A 21,226-nucleotide genomic window follows, 5' to 3' on the forward strand; every position below is an offset into this window, starting at 1 on the left:
CTACTTCTAACTACTGGTTCATAAATGAATACGTTTTAAAATGGAATGCATCAACAGAACGGTGTTGGCAGTGTAAAAATATCTACAGCACCTTGTATTTCCAGGTGGTCTCCCATCCAAATACTAACCAGGCGCAACACTGCTTAGCTTCCAAGATCAGATGAGATTGGGCATATCCAGTGTGGTGTGGCTGTAGATGAGCTTTGTGGTTTCTGTTAGAACTTTTCTACTTCTAACTACTGGTTCATAAATGAATACGTTTGAAAATGGAATGCATCAACAGAACGGTGTTGGCAGGATAAAAATATCTACAGCACCTTGTATTCCCAGGTGGTCTCCCATCCAAGTACTAACCAGGCCCAACACTGCTTAGCTTCCAAGATCAGATGAGATTGGGCGTATCCAGTGTGGTGTGGCTGTAGATGAGCTTTGTGGTTTCTGTTAGAACTTTTCTACTTCTAACTACTGGTTCATAAATGAATACGTTTGAAAATGGAATGCATCAACAGAATGTGTTGGCAGTATAAAATTATCTACAGCACCTTGTATTCCCAGGTGGTCTCCCATCCAAGTACTAACCAGGCCCAACACTGCTTAGCTTCCAAGATCAGATGAGATTGGGCATATCCAGTGTGGTGTGGCTGTAGATGAGCTTTGTGGTTTCTGTTAGAACTTTTCTACTTCTAACTACTGGTTCATAAATGAATACGTTTGAAAATGGAATGCATCAACAGAACGGTGTTGGCAGTATAAAAATATCTACAGCACCTTGTATTCCCAGGTGGTCTCCCATCCAAGTACTAACCAGGCCCAACACTGCTTAGCTTCCAAGATCAGATGAGATTGGGCGTATCCAGTGTGGTGTGGCTGTAGATGAGCTTTGTGGTTTCTGTTAGAACTTTTCTACTTCTAACTACTGGTTCATAAATGAATACGTTTGAAAATGGAATGCATCAACAGAACGGTGTTGGCAGTATAAAAATATCTACAGCACCTTGTATTCCCAGGTGGTCTCCCATCCAAGTACTAACCAGGCCCAACACTGCTTAGCTTCCAAGACCAGATGAGATTGGGCGTATCCAGTGTGGTGTGGCTGTAGATGAGCTTTGTGGTTTCTGTTAGAACTTTTCTACTTCTAACTACTGGTTCATAAATGAATACATTTTAAAATGGAATGCATCAACAGAACGGTGTTGGCAGTATAAAATTATCTACAGCACCTTGTATTCCCAGGTGGTCTCCCATCCAAGTACTAACCAGGCCCAACACTGCTTAGCTTCCAAGATCAGATGAGATTGGGCGTATCCAGTGTGGTGTGGCTGTAGATGAGCTTTGTGGTTTCTGTTAGAACTTTTCTACTTCTAACTACTGGTTCATAAATGAATACGTTTGAAAATGGAATGCATCAACAGAACGGTGTTGGCAGTATAAAAATATCTACAGCACCTTGTATTCCCAGGTGGTCTCCCATACAAGTACTAACCAGGCCCAACACTGCTTAGCTTCCAAGATCAGATGAGATTGGGCGTATCCAGTGTGGTGTGGCTGTAGATGAGCTTTATAGTTTCTGTTAGAACTTTTCTACTTCTAACTACTGGTTCATAAATGAATACGTTTGAAAATGGAATGCATCAACAGAACGGTGTTGGCAGTATAAAAATATCTACAGCACCTTGTATTCCCAGGTGGTCTCCCATCCAAGTACTAACCAGGCCCAACACTGCTTAGCTTCCAAGATCAGATGAGATTGGGCGTATCCAGTGTGGTGTGGCTGTAGATGAGCTTTGTGGTTTCTGTTAGAACTTTTCTACTTCTAACTACTGGTTCATCAATGAATACGTTTTAAAATGGAATGCATCAACAGAACGGTGTTGGCAGTATAAAAATATCTACAGCACCTTGCATTCCCAGGTGGTCTCCCATCCAAGTACTAACCAGGCCCAACACTGCTTAGCTTCCAAGATCAGATGAGACTGAGCATATCCAGTGTGGTGTTGCTGTAGATGAACTTATTGGTTTCTGTTAGAACTTTTCCACTTCTAACTACTGGTTCATAAACGAATACGTTTGAAAATGGAATGCATCAACAGAACGGTGTTGGTAGTATAAAAATATCTACAGCACCTTGTATTCCCAGGTGGTCTCCCATCCAAGTACTAACCAGGCCCAACACTGCTTAGCTTCCAAGATCAGATGAGATTGGGCGTATCCAGTGTGGTGTGGCTGTAGATGAACTTTGTGGTTTCTGTTAGAACTTTTCTACTTCTAACTACTGGTTCATAAATGAATACGTTTGAAAATGGAATGCATCAACAGAACGGTGTGGGCAGTATAAAAATATCTACAGCACCTTGTATTCCTAGGTGGTCTCCCATCCAAGTACTAACCAGGCCCAACACTGCTTAGCTTCCAAGATCAGATGAGATTGGGCGTATCCAGTGTGGTGTTGCTGTAGATGAATTTTCTGGTTTCTGTTAGAACTTTTCTACTTCTAACTACTGGTTCATAAATGAATACGTTTTAAAATGGAATGCATCAACAGAACGGTGTTGGCAGTGTAAAAATATCTACAGCACCTTGTATTTCCAGGTGGTCTCCCATCCAAATACTAACCAGGCGCAACACTGCTTAGCTTCCAAGATCAGATGAGATTGGGCATATCCAGTGTGGTGTGGCTGTAGATGAGCTTTGTGGTTTCTGTTAGAACTTTTCTACTTCTAACTACTGGTTCATAAATGAATACGTTTGAAAATGGAATGCATCAACAGAACGGTGTTGGCAGGATAAAAATATCTACAGCACCTTGTATTCCCAGGTGGTCTCCCATCCAAGTACTAACCAGGCCCAACACTGCTTAGCTTCCAAGATCAGATGAGATTGGGCGTATCCAGTGTGGTGTGGCTGTAGATGAGCTTTGTGGTTTCTGTTAGAACTTTTCTACTTCTAACTACTGGTTCATAAATGAATACGTTTGAAAATGGAATGCATCAACAGAATGTGTTGGCAGTATAAAATTATCTACAGCACCTTGTATTCCCAGGTGGTCTCCCATCCAAGTACTAACCAGGCCCAACACTGCTTAGCTTCCAAGATCAGATGAGATTGGGCATATCCAGTGTGGTGTGGCTGTAGATGAGCTTTGTGGTTTCTGTTAGAACTTTTCTACTTCTAACTACTGGTTCATAAATGAATACGTTTGAAAATGGAATGCATCAACAGAACGGTGTTGGCAGTATAAAAATATCTACAGCACCTTGTATTCCCAGGTGGTCTCCCATCCAAGTACTAACCAGGCCCAACACTGCTTAGCTTCCAAGATCAGATGAGATTGGGCGTATCCAGTGTGGTGTGGCTGTAGATGAGCTTTGTGGTTTCTGTTAGAACTTTTCTACTTCTAACTACTGGTTCATAAATGAATACGTTTGAAAATGGAATGCATCAACAGAACGGTGTTGGCAGTATAAAAATATCTACAGCATCTTGTATTCCCAGGTGGTCTCCCATCCAAGTACTAACCAGGCCCAACACTGCTTAGCTTCCAAGATCAGATTAGATTGGGCGTATCCAGTGTGGTGTTGCTGTAGATGAATTTTCTGGTTTCTGTTAGAACTTTTCTACTTCTAACTACTGGTTCATAAATGAATACGTTTGAAAATGGAATGCATCAACAGAACGGTGTTGGCAGTATAAAAATATCTACAGCACCTTGTATTTCCAGGTGGTCTCCCATCCAAATACTAACCAGGCCCAACACTGCTTAGCTTCCAAGATCAGATGAGATTGGCCGTATCCAGTGTGGTGTGGCTGTAGATGAGCTTTGTGGTTTCTGTTAGAACTTTTCTACTTCTAACTACTGGTTCATAAATGAATACGTTTGAAAATGGAATGCATCAACAGAACGGTGTTGGCAGGATAAAAATATCTACAGCACCTTGTATTCCCAGGTGGTCTCCCATCCAAGTACTAACCAGGCCCAACACTGCTTAGCTTCCAAGATCAGATGTGATTGGGCGTATCCAGTGTGGTGTGGCTGTAGATGAGCTTTGTGGTTTCTGTTAGAACTTTTCTACTTCTAACTACTGGTTCATAAATGTATACATTTGAAAATGGAATGCATCAACAGAACGGTGTTGGCAGTATAAAAATATCTACAGCACCTTGTATTCCCAGGTGGTCTCCCATCCAAGTACTAACCAGGCCCAACTCTGCTTAGCTTCCAAGATCAGATGAGATTGGGCGTATCCAGTGTGGTGTGGCTGTAGATGAGCGTTGTGGTTTCTGTTAGAACTTTTCTACTTCTAACTACTGGTTCATAAATGAATACGTTTGAAAATGGAATGCATCAACAGAACGGTGTTGGCAGTATAAAAATATCTACAGCACCTTGTATTATCAGGTGGTCTCCCATCCAAATACTAACCAGGCCCAACACTGCTTAGCTTCCAAGATCAGATGAGATTAGGCGTATCCAGTGTGGTGTGGCTGTAGATGAGCTTTCTGGTTTCTGTTAGAACTTTTCTACTTCTAACTACTGGTTCATAAATGAATACGTTTGAAAATGGAATGCATCAACAGAACGGTGTTGGCAGTATAAAAATATCTACAGCACCTTGTATTCCCAGGTGGTCTCCCATCCAAGTACTAACCAGGCCCAACACTGCTTAGCTTCCAAGATCAGATGAGATTAGGCGTATCCAGTGTGGTGTTGCTGTAGATGAATTTTCTGGTTTCTGTTAGAACTTTTCTACTTCTAACTACTGGTTCATAAATGAATACGTTTTAAAATGGAATGCATCAACAGAACGGTGTTGGCAGTATAAAAATATCTACAGCACCTTGTATTTCCAGGTGGTCTCCCATCCAAATACTAACCAGGCGCAACACTGCTTAGCTTCCAAGATCAGATGAGATTGGGCATATCCAGTGTGGTGTGGCTGTAGATGAGCTTTGTGGTTTCTGTTAGAACTTTTCTACTTCTAACTACTGGTTCATAAATGAATACGTTTGAAAATGGAATGCATCAACAGAACGGTGTTGGCAGGATAAAATTATCTACAGCACCTTGTATTCCCAGGTGGTCTCCCATCCAAGTACTAACCAGGCCCAACACTGCTTAGCTTCCAAGATCAGATATGATTGGGCGTATCCAGTGTGGTGTGGCTGTAGGTGAGCTTTGTGGTTTCTGTTAGAACTTTTCTACTTCTAACTACTGGTTCATAAATGAATACGTTTGAAAATGGAATGCATCAACAGAATGTGTTGGCAGTATAAAATTATCTATAGCACCTTGTATTCCCAGGTGGTCTCCCATCCAAGTACTAACCAGGCCCAACACTGCTTAGCTTCCAAGATCAGATGAGATTGGGCGTATCCAGTGTGGTGTGGCTGTAGATGAGCTTTGTGGTTTCTGTTTGAACTTTTCTTCTTCTAACTACTGGTTCATAAATGAATACGTTTTAAAATGGAATGCATCAACAGAACGGTGTTGGCAGTATAAAATTATCTACAGCACCTTGTATTCCCAGGTGGTCTCCCATCCAAGTACTAACCAGGCCCAACACTGCTTAGCTTCCAAGATCAGATGAGATTGGGCGTATCCAGTGTGGTGTGGCTGTAGATGAGCTTTATGGTTTCTGTTAGAACTTTTCTACTTCTAACTACTGGTTCATAAATGAATACGTTTGAAAATGGAATGCATCAACAGAACGGTGTTGGCATTATAAAAATATCTACAGCACCTTGTATTCCCAGGTGGTCTCCCATCCAAGTACTAACCAGGCCCAACACTGCTTAGCTTCCAAGATCAGATGAGATTGGGCGTATCCAGTGTGGTGTGGCTGTATATGAGCTTTGTGGTTTCTGTTAGAACTTTTCTACTTCTAACTACTGGTTCATAAATGAATACGTTTGAAAATGGAATGCATCACAGAACGGTGTTGGCAGTATAAAAATATCTACAGCACCTTGTATTCCCAGGTGGTCTCCCATCCAAGTACTAACCAGGCCCAATACTGCTTAGCTTCCAAGATCAGATGAGATTGGGCGTATCCAGTGTGGTGTGGCTGTAGATAAGCTTTATGGTTTCTGTTAGAACTTTTCTACTTCTAACTACTGGTTCATAAATGAATACGTTTGAAAATGGAATGCATCAACAGAACGGTGTTGGCAGTATAAAAATATCTACAGCACCTTGTATTCCCAGGTGGTCTCCCATCCAAGTACTAACCAGGCCCAACACTGCTTAGTTTCCAAGATCAGATGAGATTGGGCATATCCAGTGTGGTGTGGCTTTATAAGAGCTTTATAGTTTCGGTTAGTACTTTTCTACTTCTAACTACTGGTTCATAAATGAATACGTTTGAAAATGGAAAGCATCAACAGAACGGTGTTGGCAGTATAAAAATATCTACAGCACCTTGTATTCCCAGGTGGTCTCCCATCCAAGTACTAACCAGGCCCAACACTGCTTAGCTTCCAAGATCAGATGAGATTGGGCGTATCCAATGTGGCTGGGCTGTAGATGAACTTTTTGGTTTCTGTTAGAACTTTTCTACTTCTAACTACTGGTTCATAAATGAATACGTTTGAAAATGGAATGCATCAACAGAACGGTGTTGGCAGTATAAAATTATCTACAGCACCTTGTATTCCCAGGTGGTCTCCCATCCAAGTACTAACCAGGCCCAACACTGCTTAGCTGCCAAGATCAGATGAGATTGGGCGTATCCAGTGTGGTGTGGCTGTAGATGAGCTTTATGGTTTCTGTTAGAACTTTTCTACTTCTAACTACTGGTTCATAAATGAATACGTTTGAAAATGGAATGCATCAACAGAACGGTGTTGGCAGTATAAAAATATCTACAGCACCTTGTATTCCCAGGTGGTCTCCCACCCAAGTACTAACCAGGCCCAACACTGCTTAGCTTCAAAGATCAGATGAGATTGGGCGTACCCAGTGTGGTGTGGCAGTATATGAGCTTTGTGGTTTCTGTTAGTACTTTTCTACTTCTAACTACTGGTTCATAAATGAATACGTTTGAAAATGGAATGCATCAACAGAACGGTGTTGGCACTATAAAAATATCTACAGCACCTTGTATTCCCAGGTGGTCTCCCATCCAAGTACTAACCAGGCCCAACACTGCTAAGCTTCCAAGATCAAATGAGATTGGGCGTATCCAGTGTGGTGTGGCTGTAGATGAACTTTATGGTTTCTGTTAGAACTTTTCTACTTCTAACTACTGGTTCATAAATGAATACGTTTGAAAATGAAATGCATCAACAGAACGGTGTTGGCAGTATAAAAATATCTACAGCACCTTGTATTCCCAGGTGGTCTCCCATCCAAGTACTAACCAGGCCCAACACTGCTTAGCTTCCAAGATCAGATGAGATTGGGCGTATCCAGCGTGGTGTGGCTGTAGATGAGCTTTGTGGTTTCTGTTAGAACTTTTCTACTTCTAACTACTGGTTCATAAATGAATACGTTTGAAAATGGAATGCATCAACAAAACGGTGTTGGCAGTATAAAAATATCTACAGCACCTTGTATTCCCAGGTGGTCTCCCATCCAAGTACTAACCTGGCCCAACACTGCTTAGCTTCCAAGACCAGATGAGATTGGGCGTATCCAGTGTGGTGTGCCTGTAGATGAGCTTTGTGGTTTCTGTTAGAACTTTTCTACTTGTAACTACTGGTTCATAAATGAATACATTTTAAAATGGAATGCATCAACAGAACGGTGTTGGCAGTATAAAATTATCTACAGCACCTTGTATTCCCAGGTGGTCTCCCATCCAAGTACTAACCAGGCCCAACACCGCTTAGCTTCCAAGATCAGATGAGATTGGGCGTATCCAGTGTGGTGTGGCTGTAGATGAGCTTTATGGTTTCTGTTAGAACTTTTCTACTTCTAACTACTGGTTCATAAATGAATACGTTTGAAAATGGAATGCATCAACAGAACGGTGTTGGCAGTATAAAAATATCTACAGCACCTTGTATTCCCAGGTGGTCTCCCATCCAAGTACTAACCAGGCCCAACACTGCTTAGCTTCCAAGATCAGATGAGATTGGGCGTATCCAGTGTGGTGTGGCTGTAGATGAGCTTTGTGGTTTCTGTTAGAACTTTTCTACTTCTAACTACTGGTTCATAAATGAATACGTTTGAAAATTGAATGCATCAACAGAACGGTGTTGGCAGTATAAAAATATCTACAGCACCTTGTATTCCCAGGTGGTCTCCCATCCAAGTACTAACCAGGCCCAACACTGCTTAGCTTCCAAGACCAGATGAGATTGAACGTATCCAGTGTGGTGTGGCTGCAGATGAGCTTTGTGGTTTCTGTTAGAACTTTTCTACTTCTAACTACTGGTTCATAAATGAATACGTTTTAAAATGGAATGCATCAACAGAACGGTGTTGGCAGTATAAAAATATCTACAGCACCTTGTATTCCCAGGTGGTCTCCCATCCAAGTACTAACCAGGCCCAACACTGCTTAGCTTCCAAGATCAGATGAGATTGGGCGTATCCAGAGTGGTGTCGCTGTAGAAGACCTTTGTGGTTTCTGTTAGAACTTTTCTACTTCTAACTACTGGTTCATAAATGAACACGTTTTAAAATGGAATGCATCAACAGAACGGTGTTGGCAGTATAAAATTATCTACAGCACCTTGTATTCCCAGGTGGTCTCCCATCCAAGTACTAACCAGTCCCAACACTGCTAAGCTTCCAAGATCAGATGAGATTGGGCGTATCCAGTGTGGTGTGGCTGTAGATGAGCTTTGTGGTTTCTGTTAGAACTTTTCTACTTCTAACTACTGGTTCATAAATGAATACGTTTGAAAATGGAATGCATCAACAGAACGGTGTTGGCAGTATAAAAATATCTACAGCACCTTGTATTCCCAGGTGGTCTCCCATCCAAGTACTAACCAGGCCCAACACTGCTTAGCTTCCAAGATCAGATGAGATTGGGCATATCCAGAGTGGTGTGGCTGTAGATGAACTTTGTGGTTTCTGTTAGAACTTTTCTACTTCTAACTACTGGTTCATAAATGGACACGTTTTAAAATGGAATGCATCAACAGAACGGTGTTGGCAGTATAAAATTATCTACAGCACCTTGTATTCCCAGGTAGTCTCCCATCCAAGTACTAACCAGGCCCAACACTGCTTAGCTTCCAAGATCAGATGAGATTGGGCGTATCCAGTGTGGTGTGGCTGTAGATGAGCTTTGTGGTTTCTGTTAGAACTTTTCTACTTCTAACTACTGGTTCATCAATGAATATGTTTTAAAATGGAATGCATCAATAGAACGGTGTTGGCAGTATAAAAATATCTACAGCACCTTGTATTCCCAGGTGGTCTCCCATCCAAGTACTAACCAGGCCCAACACTGCTTAGCTTCCAAGATCAGATGAGATTGGGCGTATCCAGTGTGCTGTGGCTATAGATGAGCTTTGTGGTTTCTGTTAGAACTTTTCTACTTCTAACTACTGGTTCATAAATGAATACTTTTGAAAATGGAATGCATCAACAGAACGGTGTTGGCAGTATAAAAATATCTACAGCACCTTGTATTCCCAGGTGGTCTCCCATCCAAGTACTAACCAGGCCCAACACTGCTTAGCTTCCAAGATCAGATGAGATTGGGCGTATCCAGTGTGGTGTGGCGGTAGATGAGCTTTGTGGTTTCTGTTAGAACTTTTCTACTTCTAACTACTGGTTCATAAATGAATACGTTTGAAAATGGAATGCATCAACAGAACGGTGTTGGCAGTATAAAAATATCTACAGCACCTTGTATTCCCAGGTGGTCTTCCATCCAAGTACTAACCAGGCCCAACACTGCTTAGCTTCCAAGACCAGATGAGATTGGGCGTATCCAGTGTGGTGTGGCTGTAGATGAGCTTTGTGGTTTCTGTTAGAACTTTTCTACTTCTAACTACTGGTTCATAAATGAATACATTTTAAAATGGAATGCATCAACAGAACGGTGTTGGCAGTATAAAATTATCTACAGCACCTTGTATTCCCAGGTGGTCTCCCATCCAAGTACTAACCAGGCCCAACACTGCTTAGCTTCCAAGATCAGATGAGATTGGGCGTATCCAGTGTGGTGTGGCTGTAGATGAGCTTTGTGGTTTCTGTTAGAACTTTTCTACTTCTAACTACTGGTTCATAAATGAATACGTTTGAAAATGGAATGCATCAACAGAACGGTGTTGGCAGTATAAAAATATCTACAGCACCTTGTATTCCCAGGTGGTCTCCCATACAAGTACTAACCAGGCCCAACACTGCTTAGCTTCCAAGATCAGATGAGATTGGGCGTATCCAGTGTGGTGTGGCTGTAGATGAGCTTTATAGTTTCTGTTAGAACTTTTCTACTTCTAACTACTGGTTCATAAATGAATACGTTTGAAAATGGAATGCATCAACAGAACGGTGTTGGCAGTATAAAAATGTCTACAGCACCTTGTATTCCCAGGTGGTCTCCCATCCAAGTACTAACCAGGCCCAACACTGCTTAGCTTCCAAGATCAGATGAGATTGGGCGTATCCAGTGTGGTGTGGCTGTAGATGAGCTTTGTGGTTTCTGTTAGAACTTTTCTACTTCTAACTACTGGTTCATCAATGAATACGTTTTAAAATGGAATGCATCAACAGAACGGTGTTGGCAGTATAAAAATATCTACAGCACCTTGTATTCCCAGGTGGTCTCCCATCCAAGTACTAACCAGGCCCAACACTGCTTAGCTTCCAAGATCAGATGAGATTGGGCGTATCCAGTGTGGTGCTGCTGTAGATGAACTTTCTGGTTTCTGTTAGAACTTTTCTACTTCTAACTACTGGTTCATAAATGAATACGTTTTAAAATGGAATGCATCAACAGAACGATGTTGGCAGTATAAAATTATCTACAGCACCTTGTATTCCCAGGTGATCTCCCATCCAAGTACTAACCAGGCCCAACACTGCTTAGCTTCCAAGATCAGATGAGATTGGGCATATCCAGTGTGGTGTGGCTGTAGAAAAGCTTTATGGTTTCTGTTAGTACTTTTCTACTTCTAACTACTGGTTCATAAATGAATACGTTTGAAAATGGAATGCATCAACAGAACGGTGTTGGTAGTATAAAAATACCTACAGCACCTTGTATTCCCAGGTGGTCTCCCATCCAAGTACTAACCAGGCCCAACACTGCTTAGCTTCCAAGATCAGATGAGATTGGGCGTATCCAGTGTGGTGTGGCTGTAGATGAGCTTTATGGTTTCTGTTAGAACTTTTCTACTTCTAACTACTGGTTCATAAATGAATACGTTTGAAAATGGAATGCATCAACAGAACGGTGTTGGTAGTATAAAAATATCTACAGCACCTTGTATTCCCAGGTGGTCTCCCATCCAAGTACTAACCAGGCCCAACACTGCTTAGCTTCCAAGACCAGATGAGATTGGGTGTATCCAGTGTGGTGTGGCTGTAGATGAGCTTTGTGGTTTCTGTTAGAACTTTTCTACTTCTAACTACTGGTTCATAAATGAATACTTTTGAAAATGGAATGCATCAACAGAACGGTGTTGGCAGTATAAAAATATCTACAGCACCTTGTATTCCCAGGTGGTCTCCCATCCAAGTACTAACCAGGCCCAACACTGCTTAGCTTCCAAGATCAGATGAGATTGGGCGTATCCAGTGTGGTGTTACTGTAGATGAGCTTTGTGGTTTCTGTTTGAACTTTTCTTCTTCTAACTACTGGTTCATAAATGAATACATTCGAAAATTGAATGCATCAACAGAACGGTGTTGGCAGTATAAAAATATCTACAGCACCTTGTATTCACAGGTGGTCTCCCATCCAAGTACTAACCAGGCCCAACACTGCTTAGCTTCCAAGAACAGATGAGATTGGGCATATCCAGTGTGGTGTGGCTGTAGATGAGCTTTGTGGTTTCTGTTAGAACTTTTCTACTTCTAACTACTGGTTCATAAATGAATACGTTTTAAAATGGAATGCATCAACAGAACGGTGTTGGCAGTATAAAATTATCTACAGCACCTTGTATTCCCAGGTGGTCTCCCATCCAAGTACTAACCAGGCCCAAAACTGCTTAGCTTCCAAGATCAGATGAGATTGGGTGTATCCAGTGTGGTGTGGCTGTAGATGAGCTTTATTGTTTCTGTTAGAACTTTTCTACTTCTAACTACTGGTTCATAAATGAATACGTTTGAAAATGGAATGCATCAACAGAACGGTGTTGGCAGTATAAAAATATCTACAGCACCTTGTATTCCCAGGTGGTCTCCCATCCAAGTACTAACCAGGCCCAACACTGCTTAGCTTCCAAGATCAGATGAGATTGGGCGTATCCAGTGTGGTGTGGCTGTATATGAGCTTTGTGGTTTCTGTTAGAACTTTTCTACTTCTAACTACTGGTTCATAAATGAATACGTTTGAAAATGGAATGCATCAACAGAACGGTGTTGGCAGTATAAAAATATCTACAGCACCTTGTATTCCCAGGTGGTCTCCCATCCAAGTACTAACCAGGCCCAATACTGCTTAGCTTCCAAGATCAGATGAGATTGGGCGTATCCAGTGTGGTGTGGCTGTAGATGAGCTTTGTGGTTTCTGTTAGAACTTTTCTACTTCTAACTACTGGTTCATAAATGAATACGTTTTAAAATGGAATGCATCAACAGAACGGTGTTGGCAGTATAAAAATATCTACAGCACCTTGTATTCCCAGGTGGTCTCCCATCCAAGTACTAACCAGGCCCAACACTGCTTAGCTTCCAAGATCAGATGAGATTGGGCGTATCCAGTGTGGTGTGGCTGTAGATGAGCTTTGTGGTTTCTGTTAGAACTTTTCGACTTGTAACTACTGGTTCATAAATGAATACATTTTAAAATGGAATGCATCAACAGAACGGTGTTGGCAGTATAAAATTATCTACAGCACCTTGTATTCCCAGGTGGTCTCCCATCCAAGTGCTAACCAGGCCCAACACTGCTTAGCTTCCAAGATCAGATGAGATTGAGCGTATCCAGTGTGGTGTGGCTGTAGATGAGCTTTATGGTTTCTGTTAGAACTTTTCTACTTCTAACTACTGGTTCATAAATGAATACGTTTGAAAATGGAATGCATCAACAGAACGGTGTTGGCAGTATAAAAATATCTACAGCACCTTGTATTCCCAGGTGGTCTCCCATCCAAGTACTAACCAGGCCCAACACTGCTTAGCTTTCAAGATCAGATGAGATTGGGCGTATCCAGTGTGGTGTGGCTGTAGATGAGCTTTGTGGTTTCTGTTAGAACTTTTCTACTTCTAACTACTGGTTCATAAATGAATACGTTTGAAAATGGAATGCATCAACAGAACGGTGTTGGCAGTATAAAAATATCTAAAGCACCTTGTATTCCCAGGTGGTCTCCCATCCAAGTACTAACCAGGCCCAACACTGCTTAGCTTCCAAGATCAGATGAGATTGGGCATATCCAGTGTGGTGTGGCTGTATAAGAGCTTTATAGTTTCGGTTAGTACTTTTCTACTTCTAACTACTGGTTCATAAATGAATACGTTTGAAAATGGAATGCATCAACAGAACGGTGTTGGCAGTATAAAAATATCTACAGCACCTTGTATTCCCAGGTGGTCTCCCATCCAAGTACTAACCAGGCCCAACACTGCTTAGCTTCCAAGATCAGATGAGATTGGGCGTATCCAGTGTGGTGTGGCTGTAGATGAACTTGCTGGTTTCTGTTAGAACTTTTCTACTTCTAACTACTGGTTCATAAATGAATACGTTTGAAAGTGGAATGCATCAACAGAACGGTGTTGGCAGTATAAAATTATCTACAGCACTTTGTATTCCCTGGTGGTCTCCCATCCAAGTACTAACCAGTCCCAACACTACTTAGCTTCCAAGATCAGATGAGATTGGGCATATCCAGTGTGGTGTGGCTGTAGAAGAGCTTTATGGTTTCTGTTAGTACTTTTCTACTTCTAACTACTGGTTCATAAATGAATACGTTTGAAAATGGAATGCATCAACAGTACGGTGTTGGTAGTATAAAAATATCTACAGCACCTTGTATTCCCAGGTGGTCTCCCATCCAAGTACTAACCAGGCCCAACACTGCTTAGTTTCCAAGATCAGATGAGATTGGGCGTATCCAGTGTGGTGTGGCTGTAGATGAGCTTTATGGTTTCTGTTAGAACTTTTCTACTTCTAACTACTGGTTCATAAATGAATACGTTTGAAAATGGAATGCATCAACAGAACGGTGTTGGTAGTATAAAAATATCTACAGCACCTTGTATTCCCAGGTGGTCTCCCATCCAAGTACTAACCAGGCCCAACACTGCTTAGCTTCCAAGACCAGATGAAATTGGGTGTATCCTGTGTGGTGTGGCTGTAGATGAGCTTTGTGGTTTCTGTTAGAACTTTTCTACTTCTAACTACTGGTTCATAAATGAATACGTTTGAAAATGGAATGCATCAACAGAACGGTGTTGGCAGTATAAAAATATCTAGAGCACCTTGTATTCCCAGGTGGTCTCCCATCAAAGTACTAACCAGGCCCAACACTGCTTAGCTTCCAAGATCAGATGAGATTGGGCGTATCCAGTGTGGTGTGGCTGTAGATGAGTTTTGGGGTTTCTGTTTGAACTTTTCTTCTTCTAACTACTGGTTCATAAATGAATACATTTGAAAATTGAATGCATCAACAGAACGGTGTTGGCAGTATAAAAATATCTACAGCACCTTGTATTCCCAGGTGGTCTCCCATCCAAGTACTAACCAGGCCCAACACTGCTTAGCTTCCAAGATCAGATGAGATTGGGCGTATCCAGTGTGGCTTGGCTGTAGATGATCTTTGTGGTTTCTGTTAGAACTTTTCTACTTCTAACTACTGGTTCATAAATGAATCCGTTTTAAAATGGAATGCATCAACAGAACGGTGTTGGCAGTATAAAATTATCTACAGCACCTTGTATTCCCAGGTGGTCTCCCATCCAAGTACTAACCAGGCCCAACACTGCTTAGCTTCCAAGATCAGATGAGATTGGGCGTATCCAGTGTGGTGTGGCTGTAGATGAGCTTTGCGGTTTCTGTTAGAACTTTTCTACTTCTAACTACTGGTTCATAAATGAATACGTTTGAAAATGGAATGCATCAACAGAACGGTGTTGGCAGTATAAAAATATCTACAGCACCTTGTATTCCCAGGTGGTCTCCCATCCAAGTACTAACCAGGCCCAACACTGCTTAGCTTCCAAGATCAGATGAGATTGGGCGTATCCAGTGTGGTGTGGCTGTAGATGAGCTTTGTGGTTTCTGTTAGAACTTTTCTACTTCTAACTACTGGTTCATAAATGAATACATTTGAAAATGGAATGCATCAACAGAACGGTGTCGGCAGTATAAAAATATCTACAGCACCTTGTATTCCCAGGTGGTCTCCCATCCAAGTACTAACCAGGCCCAACACTGCTTAGCTTCCAAGATCAGATGAGATTGGGCATATCCAGTGTGGTGTGGCTGTAGATGAGCTTTGTGGTTTCTGTTAGAACTTTTCTACTTCTAACTACTGGTTCATAAATGAATACGTTTGAAAATGGAATGCATCAACAGAACGGTGTTGGCAGTATAAAAACATCTACAGCACCTTGTATTCCCAGGTGGTCTCCCATCCAAGTACTAACCACGCCCAACACTGCTTAGCTTCCAAGATCAGATGAGATTGGGCGTATCCAGTGTGGTGTGGCTGTAGATGAGCTTCGTGGTTTCTGTTAGAACTTTTCTACTTCTAACTACTGGTTCATAAATGAATACGTTTGAAAATGGAATGCATCAACAGAACGGTGTTGGTAGTATAAAAATATCTACAGCATCTTGTATTCCCAGGTGGTCTCCCATCCAAGTACTAACCAGGCCCAACACTGCTTAGCTTCCAAGATCAGATGAGATTGGGCGTATCCAGTGTGGTTTGGCTGTAGATGAGCTTTGTGGTTTCTGTTAGAACTTTTCTAATTCTAACTACTGGTTCATAAATGAATACGTTTGAAAATGGAATGCATCAACAGAACGGTGTTGGCAGTATAAAAATATCTACAGCACCTATGTATTCCCAGGTGGTCTCCCATCCAAGTACTAACCAGGCCCAACACTGCTTAGCTTCCAAGATCAGATGAGATTGGGCATATCCAGTGTGGTGTGGCTGTAGAAGAGCTTTATGGTTCTGTTAGTACTTTTCTACTTCTAACTACTGGTTCATAAATGAATACGTTTGAAAATGGAATGCATCAACAGAACGGTGTTGGTAGTATAAAAATATCTACAGCACCTTGTATTCCCAGGTGGTCTCCTATCCAAGTACTAACCAGGCCCAACACTGCTTAACTTCCAAGATCAGATGAGATTGGACGTATCCAGTGTGGTGTTGCTGTAGATGAACTTTCTGGTTTCTGTTAGAACTTTTCTACTTCTAACTACTGGTTCATAAATGAATACGTTTTAAAATGGAATGCATCAACAGAACGGTGTTGGCAGTATAAAATTATCTACAGCACCTTGTATTCCCAGGTGGTCTCCCATCCAAGTACTAACCATGCCCAACACTGCTTAGTTTCCAAGATCAGATGAGATTGGGCGTATCCAGTGTGGTGAGGCTGTAGATGAGCTTTGTGGTTTCTGTTAGAACTTTTCTACTTTTAACTACTGGTTCATAAATGAATACGTTTGAAAATGGAATGCATCAACAGAACGGTGTCAGCAGTATAAAAATATCTACAGCACCTTGTATTCCCAGGTGGTCTCCCATCCAAGTACTAACTAGGCCCAACACTGCTTAGCTTCCAAGATCAGATGAGATTGGGCGTATCCAGTGTGGTGTGGCTGTAGATGAGCTTTGTGGTTTCTGTTAGAACTTTTCTACTTCTAACTACTGGTTCATAAATGAATACGTTTGAAAATGGAATGCATCAACAGAACGGTGTTGGTAGTATAAAAATATCTACAGCATCTTGTATTCCCAGGTGGTCTCCCATCCAAGTACTAACCAGGCCCAACACTGCTTAGCTTCCAAGATCAGATGAGATTGGGCGTATCCAGTGTGGTTTGGCTGTAGATGAGCTTTGTGGTTTCTGTTAGAACTTTTCTAATTCTAACTACTGGTTCATAAATGAATACGTTTGAAAATGGAATGCATCAACAGAACGGTGTTGGCAGTATAAAAATATCTACAGCACCTATGTATTCCCAGGTGGTCTCCCATCCAAGTACTAACCAGGCCCAACACTGCTTAGCTTCCAAGATCAGATTAGATTGGGCATATCCAGTGTGGTGTGGCTGTAGAAGAGCTTTATGGTTTCTGTTAGTACTTTTCTACTTCTAACTACTGGTTCATAAATGAATACGTTTGAAAATGGAATGCATCAACAGAACGGTGTTGGTAGTATAAAAATATCTACAGCACCTTGTATTCCCAGGTGGTCTCCTATCCAAGTACTAACCAGGCCCAACACTGCTTAGCTTCCAAGATCAGATGAGATTGGACGTATCCAGTGTGGTGTTGCTGTAGATGAACTTTCTGGTTTCTGTTTGAACTTTTCTACTTCTAACTACTGGTTCATAAATGAATACGTTTTAAAATGGAATGCATCAACAGAACGGTGTTGGCAGTATAAAATTATCTACAGCACCTTGTATTCCCAGGTGATCTCCCATCCAAGTACTAACCAGGCCCAACACTGCTTATCTTCCAAGATCAGATGAGATTGGGCATATCCAGTGTGGTGTGGCTGTAGAAGAGCTTTATGGTTTCTGTTAGTACTTTTCTACTTCTAACTACTGGTTCATAAATGAATACGTTTGAAAATGGAATGCATCAACAGAACGGTGTTGGTAGTATAAAAATATCTACAGCACCTTGTATTCCCAGGTGGTCTCCCATCCAAGTACTAACCAGGCTCAACACTGCTTAGCTTCCAAGACCAGATGAGATTGGGTGTATCCAGTGTGGTGTGGCTGTAGATGAGCTTTGTGGTTTCTGTTAGAACTTTTCTACTTCTAACTACTGGTTCATAAATGAATACGTTTGAAAATGGAATGCATCAACAGAACGGTGTTGGCAGTATAAAAATATCTGCAGCACCTTGTATTCCCAGGTGGTCTCCCATCCAAGTACTAACCAGGCCCAACACTGCTTAGCTTCCAAGATCAGATGAGATTGGGCGTATCCAGTGTGGTGTGGCTGTAGATGAGCTTTGTGGTTTCTGTTTGAACTTTTCTTCTTCTAACTACTGGTTCATAAATGAATACGTTTTAAAATGGAATGCATCAACAGAACGGTGTTGGCAGTATAAAATTATCTACAGCACCTTGCATTCCCAGGTGGTCTCCCATCCAAGTACTAACCAGGCTCAACACTGCTTAGCTTCCAAGATCAGATGAGATTGGGCGTATCCAGTGTGGTGTGGCTGTAGATGAGCTTTATGGTTTCTGTTAGAACTTTTCTACTTCTAACTACTGGTTCATAAATGAATACGTTTGAAAATGGAATGCATCAACAGAACGGTGTTGGCATTATAAAAATATCTACAGCACCTTGTATTCCCAGGTGGTCTCCCATCCAAGTACTAACCAGGCCCAACACTGCTTAGCTTCCAAGATCAGATGAGATTGGGCGTATCCAGTGTGGTGTGGCTGTATATGAGCTTTGTGGTTTCTGTTAGAACTTTTCTACTTCTAACTACTGGTTCATAAATGAATACGTTTGAAAATGGAATGCATCAACAGAACGGTGTTGGCAGTATAAAAATATCTACAGCACCTTGTATTCCCAGGTGGTCTCCCATCCAAGTACTAACCAGGCCCAATACTGCTTAGCTTCCAAGATCAGATGAGATTGGGCGTATCCAGTGTGGTGTGGCTGTAGATAAGCTTTATGGTTTCTGTTAGAACTTTTCTACTTCTAACTACTGGTTCATAAATGAATACGTTTGAAAATGGAATGCATCAACAGAACGGTGTTGGCAGTATAAAAATATCTACAGCACCTTGTATTCCCAGGTGGTCTCCCATCCAAGTACTAACCAGGCCCAACACTGCTTAGCTTCCAAGATCAGATGAGATTGGGCGTATCCAATGTGGCTGGGCTGTAGATGAACTTTTTGGTTTCTGTTAGAACTTTTCTTCTTCTAACTACTGGTTCATAAATGAATACGTTTTAAAATGGAATGCATCAACAGAACGGTGTTGGCAGTATAAAATTATCTACAGCACCTTGTATTCCCAGGTGGTCTCCCATCCAAGTACTAACCAGGCCCAACACTGCTTAGCTTCCAAGATCAGATGAGATTGGGCGTATCCAGTGTGGTTTGGCTGTAGATGAGCTTTGTGGTTTCTGTTAGAACTTTTCTAATTCTAACTACTGGTTCATAAATGAATACGTTTGAAAATGGAATGCATCAACAGAACGGTGTTGGCAGTATAAAAATATCTACAGCACCTATGTATTCCCAGGTGGTCTCCCATCCAAGTACTAACCAGGCCCAACACTGCTTAGCTTCCAAGATCAGATTAGATTGGGCATATCCAGTGTGGTGTGGCTGTAGAAGAGCTTTATGGTTTCTGTTAGTACTTTTCTACTTCTAACTACTGGTTCATAAATGAATACGTTTGAAAATGGAATGCATCAACAGAACGGTGTTGGTAGTATAAAAATATCTACAGCACCTTGTATTCCCAGGTGGTCTCCTATCCAAGTACTAACCAGGCCCAACACTGCTTAGCTTCCAAGATCAGATGAGATTGGACGTATCCAGTGTGGTGTTGCTGTAGATGAACTTTCTGGTTTCTGTTAGAACTTTTCTACTTCTAACCACTGGTTCATAAATGAATACGTTTTAAAATGGAATGCATCAACAGAACGGTGTTGGCAGTATAAAATTATCTACAGCACCTTGTATTCCCAGGTGATCTCCCATCCAAGTACTAACCAGGCCCAACACTGCTTATCTTCCAAGATCAGATGAGATTGGGCATATCCAGTGTGGTGTGGCTGTAGAAGAGCTTTATGGTTTCTGTTAGTACTTTTCTACTTCTAACTACTGGTTCATAAATGAATACGTTTGAAAATGGAATGCATCAACAGAACGGTGTTGGTAGTATAAAAATATCTACAGCACCTTGTATTCTCAGGTGGTCTCCCATCCAAGTACTAACCAGGCTCAACACTGCTTAGCTTCCAAGACCAGATGAGATTGGGTGTATCCAGTGTGGTGTGGCTGTAGATGAGCTTTGTGGTTTCTGTTAGAACTTTTCTACTTCTAACTACTGGTTCATAAATGAATACGTTTGAAAATGGAATGCATCAACAGAACGGTGTTGGCAGTATAAAAATATCTGCAGCACCTTGTATTCCCAGGTGGTCTCCCATCCAAGTACTAACCAGGCCCAACACTGCTTAGCTTCCAAGATCAGATGAGATTGGGCGTATCCAGTGTGGTGTGGCTGTAGATGAGCTTTGTGGTTTCTGTTTGAACTTTTCTTCTTCTAACCACTGGTTCATAAATGAATACGTTTTAAAATGGAATGCATCAACAGAACGGTGTTGGCAGTATAAAATTATCTACAGCACCTTGTATTCCCAGGTGGTCTCCCATCCAAGTACTAACCAGGCCCAACACTGCTTAGCTTCCAAGATCAGATGAGCTTGGGCGTATCCAGTGTGGTGTGGCTGTAGATGAGCTTTATGGTTTCTGTTAGAACTTTTCTACTTCTAACTACTGGTTCATAAATGAATACGTTTGAAAATGGAATGCATCAACAGAACGGTGTTGGCATTATAAAAATATCTACAGCACCTTGTATTCCCAGGTGGTCTCCCATCCAAGTACTAACCAGGCCCAACACTGCTTAGCTTCCAAGATCAGATGAGATTGGGCGTATCCAGTGTGGTGTGGCTGTATATGAGCATTGTGGTTTCTGTTAGAACTTTTCTACTTCTAACTACTGGTTCATAAATGAATACGTTTGAAAATGGAATGCATCAACAGAACGGTGTTGGCAGTATAAAAATATCTACAGCACCTTGTATTCCCAGGTGGTCTCCCATCCAAGTACTAACCAGGCCCAATACTGCTTAGCTTCCAAGATCAGATGAGATTGGGCGTATCCAGTGTGGTGTGGCTGTAGATAAGCTTTATGGT

The 21,226-nt window shown here is 41.7% G+C and overlaps 78 non-coding genes and 16 pseudogenes across 78 annotated transcripts; all 94 read right to left on the reverse strand.

Annotated features, from left to right (window-relative positions):
• Positions 1 to 79: 79 nt before the first annotated feature.
• Positions 80 to 198, reverse strand: LOC134888570 (5S ribosomal RNA; annotated as a pseudogene).
• A 107-nt stretch (positions 199 to 305) lies between these two features.
• Positions 306 to 424, reverse strand: LOC134887619 (5S ribosomal RNA). The gene has a single exon (XR_010171054.1). It is a non-coding gene; the product is annotated as a 5S ribosomal RNA (ribosomal RNA).
• A 106-nt stretch (positions 425 to 530) lies between these two features.
• Positions 531 to 649, reverse strand: LOC135059034 (5S ribosomal RNA). Its single transcript, XR_010245454.1, has one exon. It is a non-coding gene; the product is annotated as a 5S ribosomal RNA (ribosomal RNA).
• Positions 650 to 756: 107 nt separating this feature from the next.
• Positions 757 to 875, reverse strand: LOC134887631 (5S ribosomal RNA). The gene has a single exon (XR_010171055.1). It is a non-coding gene; the product is annotated as a 5S ribosomal RNA (ribosomal RNA).
• Positions 876 to 982: 107 nt separating this feature from the next.
• LOC135061036 (5S ribosomal RNA) lies at positions 983 to 1,101 on the reverse strand. Its single transcript, XR_010247429.1, has one exon. It is a non-coding gene; the product is annotated as a 5S ribosomal RNA (ribosomal RNA).
• Positions 1,102 to 1,208: 107 nt separating this feature from the next.
• On the reverse strand, positions 1,209 to 1,327 carry LOC134887643 (5S ribosomal RNA). The gene has a single exon (XR_010171056.1). It is a non-coding gene; the product is annotated as a 5S ribosomal RNA (ribosomal RNA).
• A 107-nt stretch (positions 1,328 to 1,434) lies between these two features.
• On the reverse strand, positions 1,435 to 1,553 carry LOC135060980 (5S ribosomal RNA). Its single transcript, XR_010247374.1, has one exon. It is a non-coding gene; the product is annotated as a 5S ribosomal RNA (ribosomal RNA).
• Positions 1,554 to 1,660: 107 nt separating this feature from the next.
• Positions 1,661 to 1,779, reverse strand: LOC134887654 (5S ribosomal RNA). Its single transcript, XR_010171057.1, has one exon. It is a non-coding gene; the product is annotated as a 5S ribosomal RNA (ribosomal RNA).
• A 107-nt stretch (positions 1,780 to 1,886) lies between these two features.
• Positions 1,887 to 2,005, reverse strand: LOC134889532 (5S ribosomal RNA; annotated as a pseudogene).
• A 107-nt stretch (positions 2,006 to 2,112) lies between these two features.
• On the reverse strand, positions 2,113 to 2,231 carry LOC134887666 (5S ribosomal RNA). Its single transcript, XR_010171058.1, has one exon. It is a non-coding gene; the product is annotated as a 5S ribosomal RNA (ribosomal RNA).
• Positions 2,232 to 2,338: 107 nt separating this feature from the next.
• On the reverse strand, positions 2,339 to 2,457 carry LOC135065707 (5S ribosomal RNA). The gene has a single exon (XR_010251980.1). It is a non-coding gene; the product is annotated as a 5S ribosomal RNA (ribosomal RNA).
• Positions 2,458 to 2,564: 107 nt separating this feature from the next.
• LOC134888571 (5S ribosomal RNA) lies at positions 2,565 to 2,683 on the reverse strand (annotated as a pseudogene).
• Positions 2,684 to 2,790: 107 nt separating this feature from the next.
• LOC134887678 (5S ribosomal RNA) lies at positions 2,791 to 2,909 on the reverse strand. Its single transcript, XR_010171060.1, has one exon. It is a non-coding gene; the product is annotated as a 5S ribosomal RNA (ribosomal RNA).
• A 106-nt stretch (positions 2,910 to 3,015) lies between these two features.
• On the reverse strand, positions 3,016 to 3,134 carry LOC135059035 (5S ribosomal RNA). The gene has a single exon (XR_010245455.1). It is a non-coding gene; the product is annotated as a 5S ribosomal RNA (ribosomal RNA).
• A 107-nt stretch (positions 3,135 to 3,241) lies between these two features.
• LOC134887689 (5S ribosomal RNA) lies at positions 3,242 to 3,360 on the reverse strand. Its single transcript, XR_010171061.1, has one exon. It is a non-coding gene; the product is annotated as a 5S ribosomal RNA (ribosomal RNA).
• Positions 3,361 to 3,467: 107 nt separating this feature from the next.
• LOC134890399 (5S ribosomal RNA) lies at positions 3,468 to 3,586 on the reverse strand (annotated as a pseudogene).
• A 107-nt stretch (positions 3,587 to 3,693) lies between these two features.
• LOC135069145 (5S ribosomal RNA) lies at positions 3,694 to 3,812 on the reverse strand. Its single transcript, XR_010255334.1, has one exon. It is a non-coding gene; the product is annotated as a 5S ribosomal RNA (ribosomal RNA).
• A 107-nt stretch (positions 3,813 to 3,919) lies between these two features.
• Positions 3,920 to 4,038, reverse strand: LOC134901554 (5S ribosomal RNA). Its single transcript, XR_010175043.1, has one exon. It is a non-coding gene; the product is annotated as a 5S ribosomal RNA (ribosomal RNA).
• A 107-nt stretch (positions 4,039 to 4,145) lies between these two features.
• Positions 4,146 to 4,264, reverse strand: LOC135061389 (5S ribosomal RNA). Its single transcript, XR_010247772.1, has one exon. It is a non-coding gene; the product is annotated as a 5S ribosomal RNA (ribosomal RNA).
• A 107-nt stretch (positions 4,265 to 4,371) lies between these two features.
• Positions 4,372 to 4,490, reverse strand: LOC134885195 (5S ribosomal RNA). Its single transcript, XR_010169316.1, has one exon. It is a non-coding gene; the product is annotated as a 5S ribosomal RNA (ribosomal RNA).
• A 107-nt stretch (positions 4,491 to 4,597) lies between these two features.
• On the reverse strand, positions 4,598 to 4,716 carry LOC135065829 (5S ribosomal RNA). The gene has a single exon (XR_010252099.1). It is a non-coding gene; the product is annotated as a 5S ribosomal RNA (ribosomal RNA).
• A 107-nt stretch (positions 4,717 to 4,823) lies between these two features.
• Positions 4,824 to 4,942, reverse strand: LOC134888572 (5S ribosomal RNA; annotated as a pseudogene).
• Positions 4,943 to 5,049: 107 nt separating this feature from the next.
• Positions 5,050 to 5,168, reverse strand: LOC134885125 (5S ribosomal RNA). Its single transcript, XR_010169248.1, has one exon. It is a non-coding gene; the product is annotated as a 5S ribosomal RNA (ribosomal RNA).
• A 106-nt stretch (positions 5,169 to 5,274) lies between these two features.
• Positions 5,275 to 5,393, reverse strand: LOC135063327 (5S ribosomal RNA). The gene has a single exon (XR_010249661.1). It is a non-coding gene; the product is annotated as a 5S ribosomal RNA (ribosomal RNA).
• A 107-nt stretch (positions 5,394 to 5,500) lies between these two features.
• On the reverse strand, positions 5,501 to 5,619 carry LOC134887702 (5S ribosomal RNA). The gene has a single exon (XR_010171063.1). It is a non-coding gene; the product is annotated as a 5S ribosomal RNA (ribosomal RNA).
• A 107-nt stretch (positions 5,620 to 5,726) lies between these two features.
• On the reverse strand, positions 5,727 to 5,845 carry LOC135062440 (5S ribosomal RNA). The gene has a single exon (XR_010248790.1). It is a non-coding gene; the product is annotated as a 5S ribosomal RNA (ribosomal RNA).
• A 106-nt stretch (positions 5,846 to 5,951) lies between these two features.
• On the reverse strand, positions 5,952 to 6,070 carry LOC135063817 (5S ribosomal RNA). Its single transcript, XR_010250141.1, has one exon. It is a non-coding gene; the product is annotated as a 5S ribosomal RNA (ribosomal RNA).
• Positions 6,071 to 6,177: 107 nt separating this feature from the next.
• Positions 6,178 to 6,296, reverse strand: LOC134891570 (5S ribosomal RNA; annotated as a pseudogene).
• A 107-nt stretch (positions 6,297 to 6,403) lies between these two features.
• Positions 6,404 to 6,522, reverse strand: LOC134884435 (5S ribosomal RNA). Its single transcript, XR_010168583.1, has one exon. It is a non-coding gene; the product is annotated as a 5S ribosomal RNA (ribosomal RNA).
• Positions 6,523 to 6,629: 107 nt separating this feature from the next.
• LOC134902115 (5S ribosomal RNA) lies at positions 6,630 to 6,748 on the reverse strand. Its single transcript, XR_010175590.1, has one exon. It is a non-coding gene; the product is annotated as a 5S ribosomal RNA (ribosomal RNA).
• A 107-nt stretch (positions 6,749 to 6,855) lies between these two features.
• On the reverse strand, positions 6,856 to 6,974 carry LOC134892576 (5S ribosomal RNA; annotated as a pseudogene).
• A 107-nt stretch (positions 6,975 to 7,081) lies between these two features.
• LOC135068547 (5S ribosomal RNA) lies at positions 7,082 to 7,200 on the reverse strand. The gene has a single exon (XR_010254744.1). It is a non-coding gene; the product is annotated as a 5S ribosomal RNA (ribosomal RNA).
• Positions 7,201 to 7,307: 107 nt separating this feature from the next.
• On the reverse strand, positions 7,308 to 7,426 carry LOC134901921 (5S ribosomal RNA). The gene has a single exon (XR_010175396.1). It is a non-coding gene; the product is annotated as a 5S ribosomal RNA (ribosomal RNA).
• A 107-nt stretch (positions 7,427 to 7,533) lies between these two features.
• On the reverse strand, positions 7,534 to 7,652 carry LOC135069353 (5S ribosomal RNA). The gene has a single exon (XR_010255536.1). It is a non-coding gene; the product is annotated as a 5S ribosomal RNA (ribosomal RNA).
• Positions 7,653 to 7,759: 107 nt separating this feature from the next.
• LOC134901612 (5S ribosomal RNA) lies at positions 7,760 to 7,878 on the reverse strand. Its single transcript, XR_010175099.1, has one exon. It is a non-coding gene; the product is annotated as a 5S ribosomal RNA (ribosomal RNA).
• Positions 7,879 to 7,985: 107 nt separating this feature from the next.
• On the reverse strand, positions 7,986 to 8,104 carry LOC134887713 (5S ribosomal RNA). Its single transcript, XR_010171064.1, has one exon. It is a non-coding gene; the product is annotated as a 5S ribosomal RNA (ribosomal RNA).
• A 107-nt stretch (positions 8,105 to 8,211) lies between these two features.
• On the reverse strand, positions 8,212 to 8,330 carry LOC134888435 (5S ribosomal RNA; annotated as a pseudogene).
• Positions 8,331 to 8,437: 107 nt separating this feature from the next.
• On the reverse strand, positions 8,438 to 8,556 carry LOC135069175 (5S ribosomal RNA). The gene has a single exon (XR_010255363.1). It is a non-coding gene; the product is annotated as a 5S ribosomal RNA (ribosomal RNA).
• A 107-nt stretch (positions 8,557 to 8,663) lies between these two features.
• Positions 8,664 to 8,782, reverse strand: LOC134889499 (5S ribosomal RNA; annotated as a pseudogene).
• A 107-nt stretch (positions 8,783 to 8,889) lies between these two features.
• Positions 8,890 to 9,008, reverse strand: LOC135063897 (5S ribosomal RNA). Its single transcript, XR_010250218.1, has one exon. It is a non-coding gene; the product is annotated as a 5S ribosomal RNA (ribosomal RNA).
• Positions 9,009 to 9,115: 107 nt separating this feature from the next.
• LOC135061713 (5S ribosomal RNA) lies at positions 9,116 to 9,234 on the reverse strand. The gene has a single exon (XR_010248086.1). It is a non-coding gene; the product is annotated as a 5S ribosomal RNA (ribosomal RNA).
• A 107-nt stretch (positions 9,235 to 9,341) lies between these two features.
• LOC135069902 (5S ribosomal RNA) lies at positions 9,342 to 9,460 on the reverse strand. Its single transcript, XR_010256082.1, has one exon. It is a non-coding gene; the product is annotated as a 5S ribosomal RNA (ribosomal RNA).
• A 107-nt stretch (positions 9,461 to 9,567) lies between these two features.
• On the reverse strand, positions 9,568 to 9,686 carry LOC135065291 (5S ribosomal RNA). The gene has a single exon (XR_010251574.1). It is a non-coding gene; the product is annotated as a 5S ribosomal RNA (ribosomal RNA).
• Positions 9,687 to 9,793: 107 nt separating this feature from the next.
• LOC135067938 (5S ribosomal RNA) lies at positions 9,794 to 9,912 on the reverse strand. The gene has a single exon (XR_010254146.1). It is a non-coding gene; the product is annotated as a 5S ribosomal RNA (ribosomal RNA).
• A 107-nt stretch (positions 9,913 to 10,019) lies between these two features.
• Positions 10,020 to 10,138, reverse strand: LOC134887724 (5S ribosomal RNA). Its single transcript, XR_010171066.1, has one exon. It is a non-coding gene; the product is annotated as a 5S ribosomal RNA (ribosomal RNA).
• A 107-nt stretch (positions 10,139 to 10,245) lies between these two features.
• Positions 10,246 to 10,364, reverse strand: LOC135060981 (5S ribosomal RNA). The gene has a single exon (XR_010247375.1). It is a non-coding gene; the product is annotated as a 5S ribosomal RNA (ribosomal RNA).
• Positions 10,365 to 10,471: 107 nt separating this feature from the next.
• On the reverse strand, positions 10,472 to 10,590 carry LOC135060235 (5S ribosomal RNA). The gene has a single exon (XR_010246627.1). It is a non-coding gene; the product is annotated as a 5S ribosomal RNA (ribosomal RNA).
• Positions 10,591 to 10,697: 107 nt separating this feature from the next.
• LOC135066697 (5S ribosomal RNA) lies at positions 10,698 to 10,816 on the reverse strand. The gene has a single exon (XR_010252937.1). It is a non-coding gene; the product is annotated as a 5S ribosomal RNA (ribosomal RNA).
• A 107-nt stretch (positions 10,817 to 10,923) lies between these two features.
• LOC135070805 (5S ribosomal RNA) lies at positions 10,924 to 11,042 on the reverse strand. Its single transcript, XR_010256956.1, has one exon. It is a non-coding gene; the product is annotated as a 5S ribosomal RNA (ribosomal RNA).
• Positions 11,043 to 11,149: 107 nt separating this feature from the next.
• On the reverse strand, positions 11,150 to 11,268 carry LOC134901521 (5S ribosomal RNA). Its single transcript, XR_010175011.1, has one exon. It is a non-coding gene; the product is annotated as a 5S ribosomal RNA (ribosomal RNA).
• A 107-nt stretch (positions 11,269 to 11,375) lies between these two features.
• LOC134901448 (5S ribosomal RNA) lies at positions 11,376 to 11,494 on the reverse strand. The gene has a single exon (XR_010174940.1). It is a non-coding gene; the product is annotated as a 5S ribosomal RNA (ribosomal RNA).
• A 107-nt stretch (positions 11,495 to 11,601) lies between these two features.
• LOC135062273 (5S ribosomal RNA) lies at positions 11,602 to 11,720 on the reverse strand. The gene has a single exon (XR_010248627.1). It is a non-coding gene; the product is annotated as a 5S ribosomal RNA (ribosomal RNA).
• A 107-nt stretch (positions 11,721 to 11,827) lies between these two features.
• On the reverse strand, positions 11,828 to 11,946 carry LOC134885305 (5S ribosomal RNA). The gene has a single exon (XR_010169423.1). It is a non-coding gene; the product is annotated as a 5S ribosomal RNA (ribosomal RNA).
• Positions 11,947 to 12,053: 107 nt separating this feature from the next.
• On the reverse strand, positions 12,054 to 12,172 carry LOC135061273 (5S ribosomal RNA). Its single transcript, XR_010247660.1, has one exon. It is a non-coding gene; the product is annotated as a 5S ribosomal RNA (ribosomal RNA).
• Positions 12,173 to 12,279: 107 nt separating this feature from the next.
• On the reverse strand, positions 12,280 to 12,398 carry LOC135062441 (5S ribosomal RNA). The gene has a single exon (XR_010248791.1). It is a non-coding gene; the product is annotated as a 5S ribosomal RNA (ribosomal RNA).
• A 107-nt stretch (positions 12,399 to 12,505) lies between these two features.
• Positions 12,506 to 12,624, reverse strand: LOC135063818 (5S ribosomal RNA). The gene has a single exon (XR_010250142.1). It is a non-coding gene; the product is annotated as a 5S ribosomal RNA (ribosomal RNA).
• Positions 12,625 to 12,731: 107 nt separating this feature from the next.
• On the reverse strand, positions 12,732 to 12,850 carry LOC134887735 (5S ribosomal RNA). Its single transcript, XR_010171067.1, has one exon. It is a non-coding gene; the product is annotated as a 5S ribosomal RNA (ribosomal RNA).
• A 107-nt stretch (positions 12,851 to 12,957) lies between these two features.
• On the reverse strand, positions 12,958 to 13,076 carry LOC134885505 (5S ribosomal RNA). The gene has a single exon (XR_010169617.1). It is a non-coding gene; the product is annotated as a 5S ribosomal RNA (ribosomal RNA).
• A 107-nt stretch (positions 13,077 to 13,183) lies between these two features.
• On the reverse strand, positions 13,184 to 13,302 carry LOC135061601 (5S ribosomal RNA). The gene has a single exon (XR_010247979.1). It is a non-coding gene; the product is annotated as a 5S ribosomal RNA (ribosomal RNA).
• A 107-nt stretch (positions 13,303 to 13,409) lies between these two features.
• On the reverse strand, positions 13,410 to 13,528 carry LOC134891807 (5S ribosomal RNA; annotated as a pseudogene).
• Positions 13,529 to 13,635: 107 nt separating this feature from the next.
• On the reverse strand, positions 13,636 to 13,754 carry LOC134887747 (5S ribosomal RNA). Its single transcript, XR_010171068.1, has one exon. It is a non-coding gene; the product is annotated as a 5S ribosomal RNA (ribosomal RNA).
• A 107-nt stretch (positions 13,755 to 13,861) lies between these two features.
• LOC134895312 (5S ribosomal RNA) lies at positions 13,862 to 13,980 on the reverse strand (annotated as a pseudogene).
• A 107-nt stretch (positions 13,981 to 14,087) lies between these two features.
• LOC135064823 (5S ribosomal RNA) lies at positions 14,088 to 14,206 on the reverse strand. Its single transcript, XR_010251123.1, has one exon. It is a non-coding gene; the product is annotated as a 5S ribosomal RNA (ribosomal RNA).
• A 107-nt stretch (positions 14,207 to 14,313) lies between these two features.
• LOC134884341 (5S ribosomal RNA) lies at positions 14,314 to 14,432 on the reverse strand. Its single transcript, XR_010168492.1, has one exon. It is a non-coding gene; the product is annotated as a 5S ribosomal RNA (ribosomal RNA).
• Positions 14,433 to 14,539: 107 nt separating this feature from the next.
• LOC135070041 (5S ribosomal RNA) lies at positions 14,540 to 14,658 on the reverse strand. Its single transcript, XR_010256215.1, has one exon. It is a non-coding gene; the product is annotated as a 5S ribosomal RNA (ribosomal RNA).
• A 107-nt stretch (positions 14,659 to 14,765) lies between these two features.
• On the reverse strand, positions 14,766 to 14,884 carry LOC135060642 (5S ribosomal RNA). The gene has a single exon (XR_010247035.1). It is a non-coding gene; the product is annotated as a 5S ribosomal RNA (ribosomal RNA).
• Positions 14,885 to 14,991: 107 nt separating this feature from the next.
• Positions 14,992 to 15,110, reverse strand: LOC134887758 (5S ribosomal RNA). The gene has a single exon (XR_010171069.1). It is a non-coding gene; the product is annotated as a 5S ribosomal RNA (ribosomal RNA).
• A 107-nt stretch (positions 15,111 to 15,217) lies between these two features.
• LOC134887769 (5S ribosomal RNA) lies at positions 15,218 to 15,336 on the reverse strand. The gene has a single exon (XR_010171070.1). It is a non-coding gene; the product is annotated as a 5S ribosomal RNA (ribosomal RNA).
• Positions 15,337 to 15,443: 107 nt separating this feature from the next.
• LOC135059036 (5S ribosomal RNA) lies at positions 15,444 to 15,562 on the reverse strand. The gene has a single exon (XR_010245456.1). It is a non-coding gene; the product is annotated as a 5S ribosomal RNA (ribosomal RNA).
• Positions 15,563 to 15,669: 107 nt separating this feature from the next.
• On the reverse strand, positions 15,670 to 15,788 carry LOC135067426 (5S ribosomal RNA). The gene has a single exon (XR_010253642.1). It is a non-coding gene; the product is annotated as a 5S ribosomal RNA (ribosomal RNA).
• A 107-nt stretch (positions 15,789 to 15,895) lies between these two features.
• Positions 15,896 to 16,014, reverse strand: LOC135065755 (5S ribosomal RNA). Its single transcript, XR_010252028.1, has one exon. It is a non-coding gene; the product is annotated as a 5S ribosomal RNA (ribosomal RNA).
• Positions 16,015 to 16,121: 107 nt separating this feature from the next.
• Positions 16,122 to 16,241, reverse strand: LOC134885052 (5S ribosomal RNA). The gene has a single exon (XR_010169179.1). It is a non-coding gene; the product is annotated as a 5S ribosomal RNA (ribosomal RNA).
• A 106-nt stretch (positions 16,242 to 16,347) lies between these two features.
• LOC134885442 (5S ribosomal RNA) lies at positions 16,348 to 16,466 on the reverse strand. Its single transcript, XR_010169556.1, has one exon. It is a non-coding gene; the product is annotated as a 5S ribosomal RNA (ribosomal RNA).
• A 107-nt stretch (positions 16,467 to 16,573) lies between these two features.
• LOC134890630 (5S ribosomal RNA) lies at positions 16,574 to 16,692 on the reverse strand (annotated as a pseudogene).
• A 107-nt stretch (positions 16,693 to 16,799) lies between these two features.
• LOC134900766 (5S ribosomal RNA) lies at positions 16,800 to 16,918 on the reverse strand. Its single transcript, XR_010174270.1, has one exon. It is a non-coding gene; the product is annotated as a 5S ribosomal RNA (ribosomal RNA).
• A 107-nt stretch (positions 16,919 to 17,025) lies between these two features.
• Positions 17,026 to 17,144, reverse strand: LOC135065756 (5S ribosomal RNA). Its single transcript, XR_010252029.1, has one exon. It is a non-coding gene; the product is annotated as a 5S ribosomal RNA (ribosomal RNA).
• Positions 17,145 to 17,251: 107 nt separating this feature from the next.
• On the reverse strand, positions 17,252 to 17,371 carry LOC134891430 (5S ribosomal RNA; annotated as a pseudogene).
• A 107-nt stretch (positions 17,372 to 17,478) lies between these two features.
• On the reverse strand, positions 17,479 to 17,597 carry LOC134887742 (5S ribosomal RNA; annotated as a pseudogene).
• Positions 17,598 to 17,704: 107 nt separating this feature from the next.
• On the reverse strand, positions 17,705 to 17,823 carry LOC134885711 (5S ribosomal RNA). The gene has a single exon (XR_010169820.1). It is a non-coding gene; the product is annotated as a 5S ribosomal RNA (ribosomal RNA).
• Positions 17,824 to 17,930: 107 nt separating this feature from the next.
• LOC135068130 (5S ribosomal RNA) lies at positions 17,931 to 18,049 on the reverse strand. Its single transcript, XR_010254337.1, has one exon. It is a non-coding gene; the product is annotated as a 5S ribosomal RNA (ribosomal RNA).
• Positions 18,050 to 18,156: 107 nt separating this feature from the next.
• LOC135063384 (5S ribosomal RNA) lies at positions 18,157 to 18,275 on the reverse strand. The gene has a single exon (XR_010249717.1). It is a non-coding gene; the product is annotated as a 5S ribosomal RNA (ribosomal RNA).
• A 107-nt stretch (positions 18,276 to 18,382) lies between these two features.
• LOC135069065 (5S ribosomal RNA) lies at positions 18,383 to 18,501 on the reverse strand. The gene has a single exon (XR_010255256.1). It is a non-coding gene; the product is annotated as a 5S ribosomal RNA (ribosomal RNA).
• A 107-nt stretch (positions 18,502 to 18,608) lies between these two features.
• Positions 18,609 to 18,727, reverse strand: LOC135062442 (5S ribosomal RNA). The gene has a single exon (XR_010248792.1). It is a non-coding gene; the product is annotated as a 5S ribosomal RNA (ribosomal RNA).
• A 107-nt stretch (positions 18,728 to 18,834) lies between these two features.
• Positions 18,835 to 18,953, reverse strand: LOC135063820 (5S ribosomal RNA). Its single transcript, XR_010250143.1, has one exon. It is a non-coding gene; the product is annotated as a 5S ribosomal RNA (ribosomal RNA).
• A 107-nt stretch (positions 18,954 to 19,060) lies between these two features.
• Positions 19,061 to 19,179, reverse strand: LOC134884436 (5S ribosomal RNA). The gene has a single exon (XR_010168584.1). It is a non-coding gene; the product is annotated as a 5S ribosomal RNA (ribosomal RNA).
• A 107-nt stretch (positions 19,180 to 19,286) lies between these two features.
• Positions 19,287 to 19,405, reverse strand: LOC134900723 (5S ribosomal RNA). The gene has a single exon (XR_010174230.1). It is a non-coding gene; the product is annotated as a 5S ribosomal RNA (ribosomal RNA).
• Positions 19,406 to 19,512: 107 nt separating this feature from the next.
• On the reverse strand, positions 19,513 to 19,632 carry LOC134891431 (5S ribosomal RNA; annotated as a pseudogene).
• A 107-nt stretch (positions 19,633 to 19,739) lies between these two features.
• Positions 19,740 to 19,858, reverse strand: LOC134887743 (5S ribosomal RNA; annotated as a pseudogene).
• Positions 19,859 to 19,965: 107 nt separating this feature from the next.
• LOC134885712 (5S ribosomal RNA) lies at positions 19,966 to 20,084 on the reverse strand. The gene has a single exon (XR_010169821.1). It is a non-coding gene; the product is annotated as a 5S ribosomal RNA (ribosomal RNA).
• Positions 20,085 to 20,191: 107 nt separating this feature from the next.
• LOC135069769 (5S ribosomal RNA) lies at positions 20,192 to 20,310 on the reverse strand. Its single transcript, XR_010255951.1, has one exon. It is a non-coding gene; the product is annotated as a 5S ribosomal RNA (ribosomal RNA).
• A 107-nt stretch (positions 20,311 to 20,417) lies between these two features.
• LOC135063385 (5S ribosomal RNA) lies at positions 20,418 to 20,536 on the reverse strand. The gene has a single exon (XR_010249718.1). It is a non-coding gene; the product is annotated as a 5S ribosomal RNA (ribosomal RNA).
• A 107-nt stretch (positions 20,537 to 20,643) lies between these two features.
• On the reverse strand, positions 20,644 to 20,762 carry LOC135065168 (5S ribosomal RNA). Its single transcript, XR_010251456.1, has one exon. It is a non-coding gene; the product is annotated as a 5S ribosomal RNA (ribosomal RNA).
• Positions 20,763 to 20,869: 107 nt separating this feature from the next.
• LOC135062443 (5S ribosomal RNA) lies at positions 20,870 to 20,988 on the reverse strand. The gene has a single exon (XR_010248793.1). It is a non-coding gene; the product is annotated as a 5S ribosomal RNA (ribosomal RNA).
• A 107-nt stretch (positions 20,989 to 21,095) lies between these two features.
• On the reverse strand, positions 21,096 to 21,214 carry LOC135063822 (5S ribosomal RNA). Its single transcript, XR_010250145.1, has one exon. It is a non-coding gene; the product is annotated as a 5S ribosomal RNA (ribosomal RNA).
• Between the last annotated feature and the right edge of the window lie 12 nt (positions 21,215 to 21,226).

The sequence above is a fragment of the Pseudophryne corroboree genome, chromosome 3 (assembly GCF_028390025.1).
Source record: "Pseudophryne corroboree isolate aPseCor3 chromosome 3, aPseCor3.hap2, whole genome shotgun sequence".
In the NCBI taxonomy this organism is placed as follows: domain Eukaryota; kingdom Metazoa; phylum Chordata; class Amphibia; order Anura; family Myobatrachidae; genus Pseudophryne; species Pseudophryne corroboree.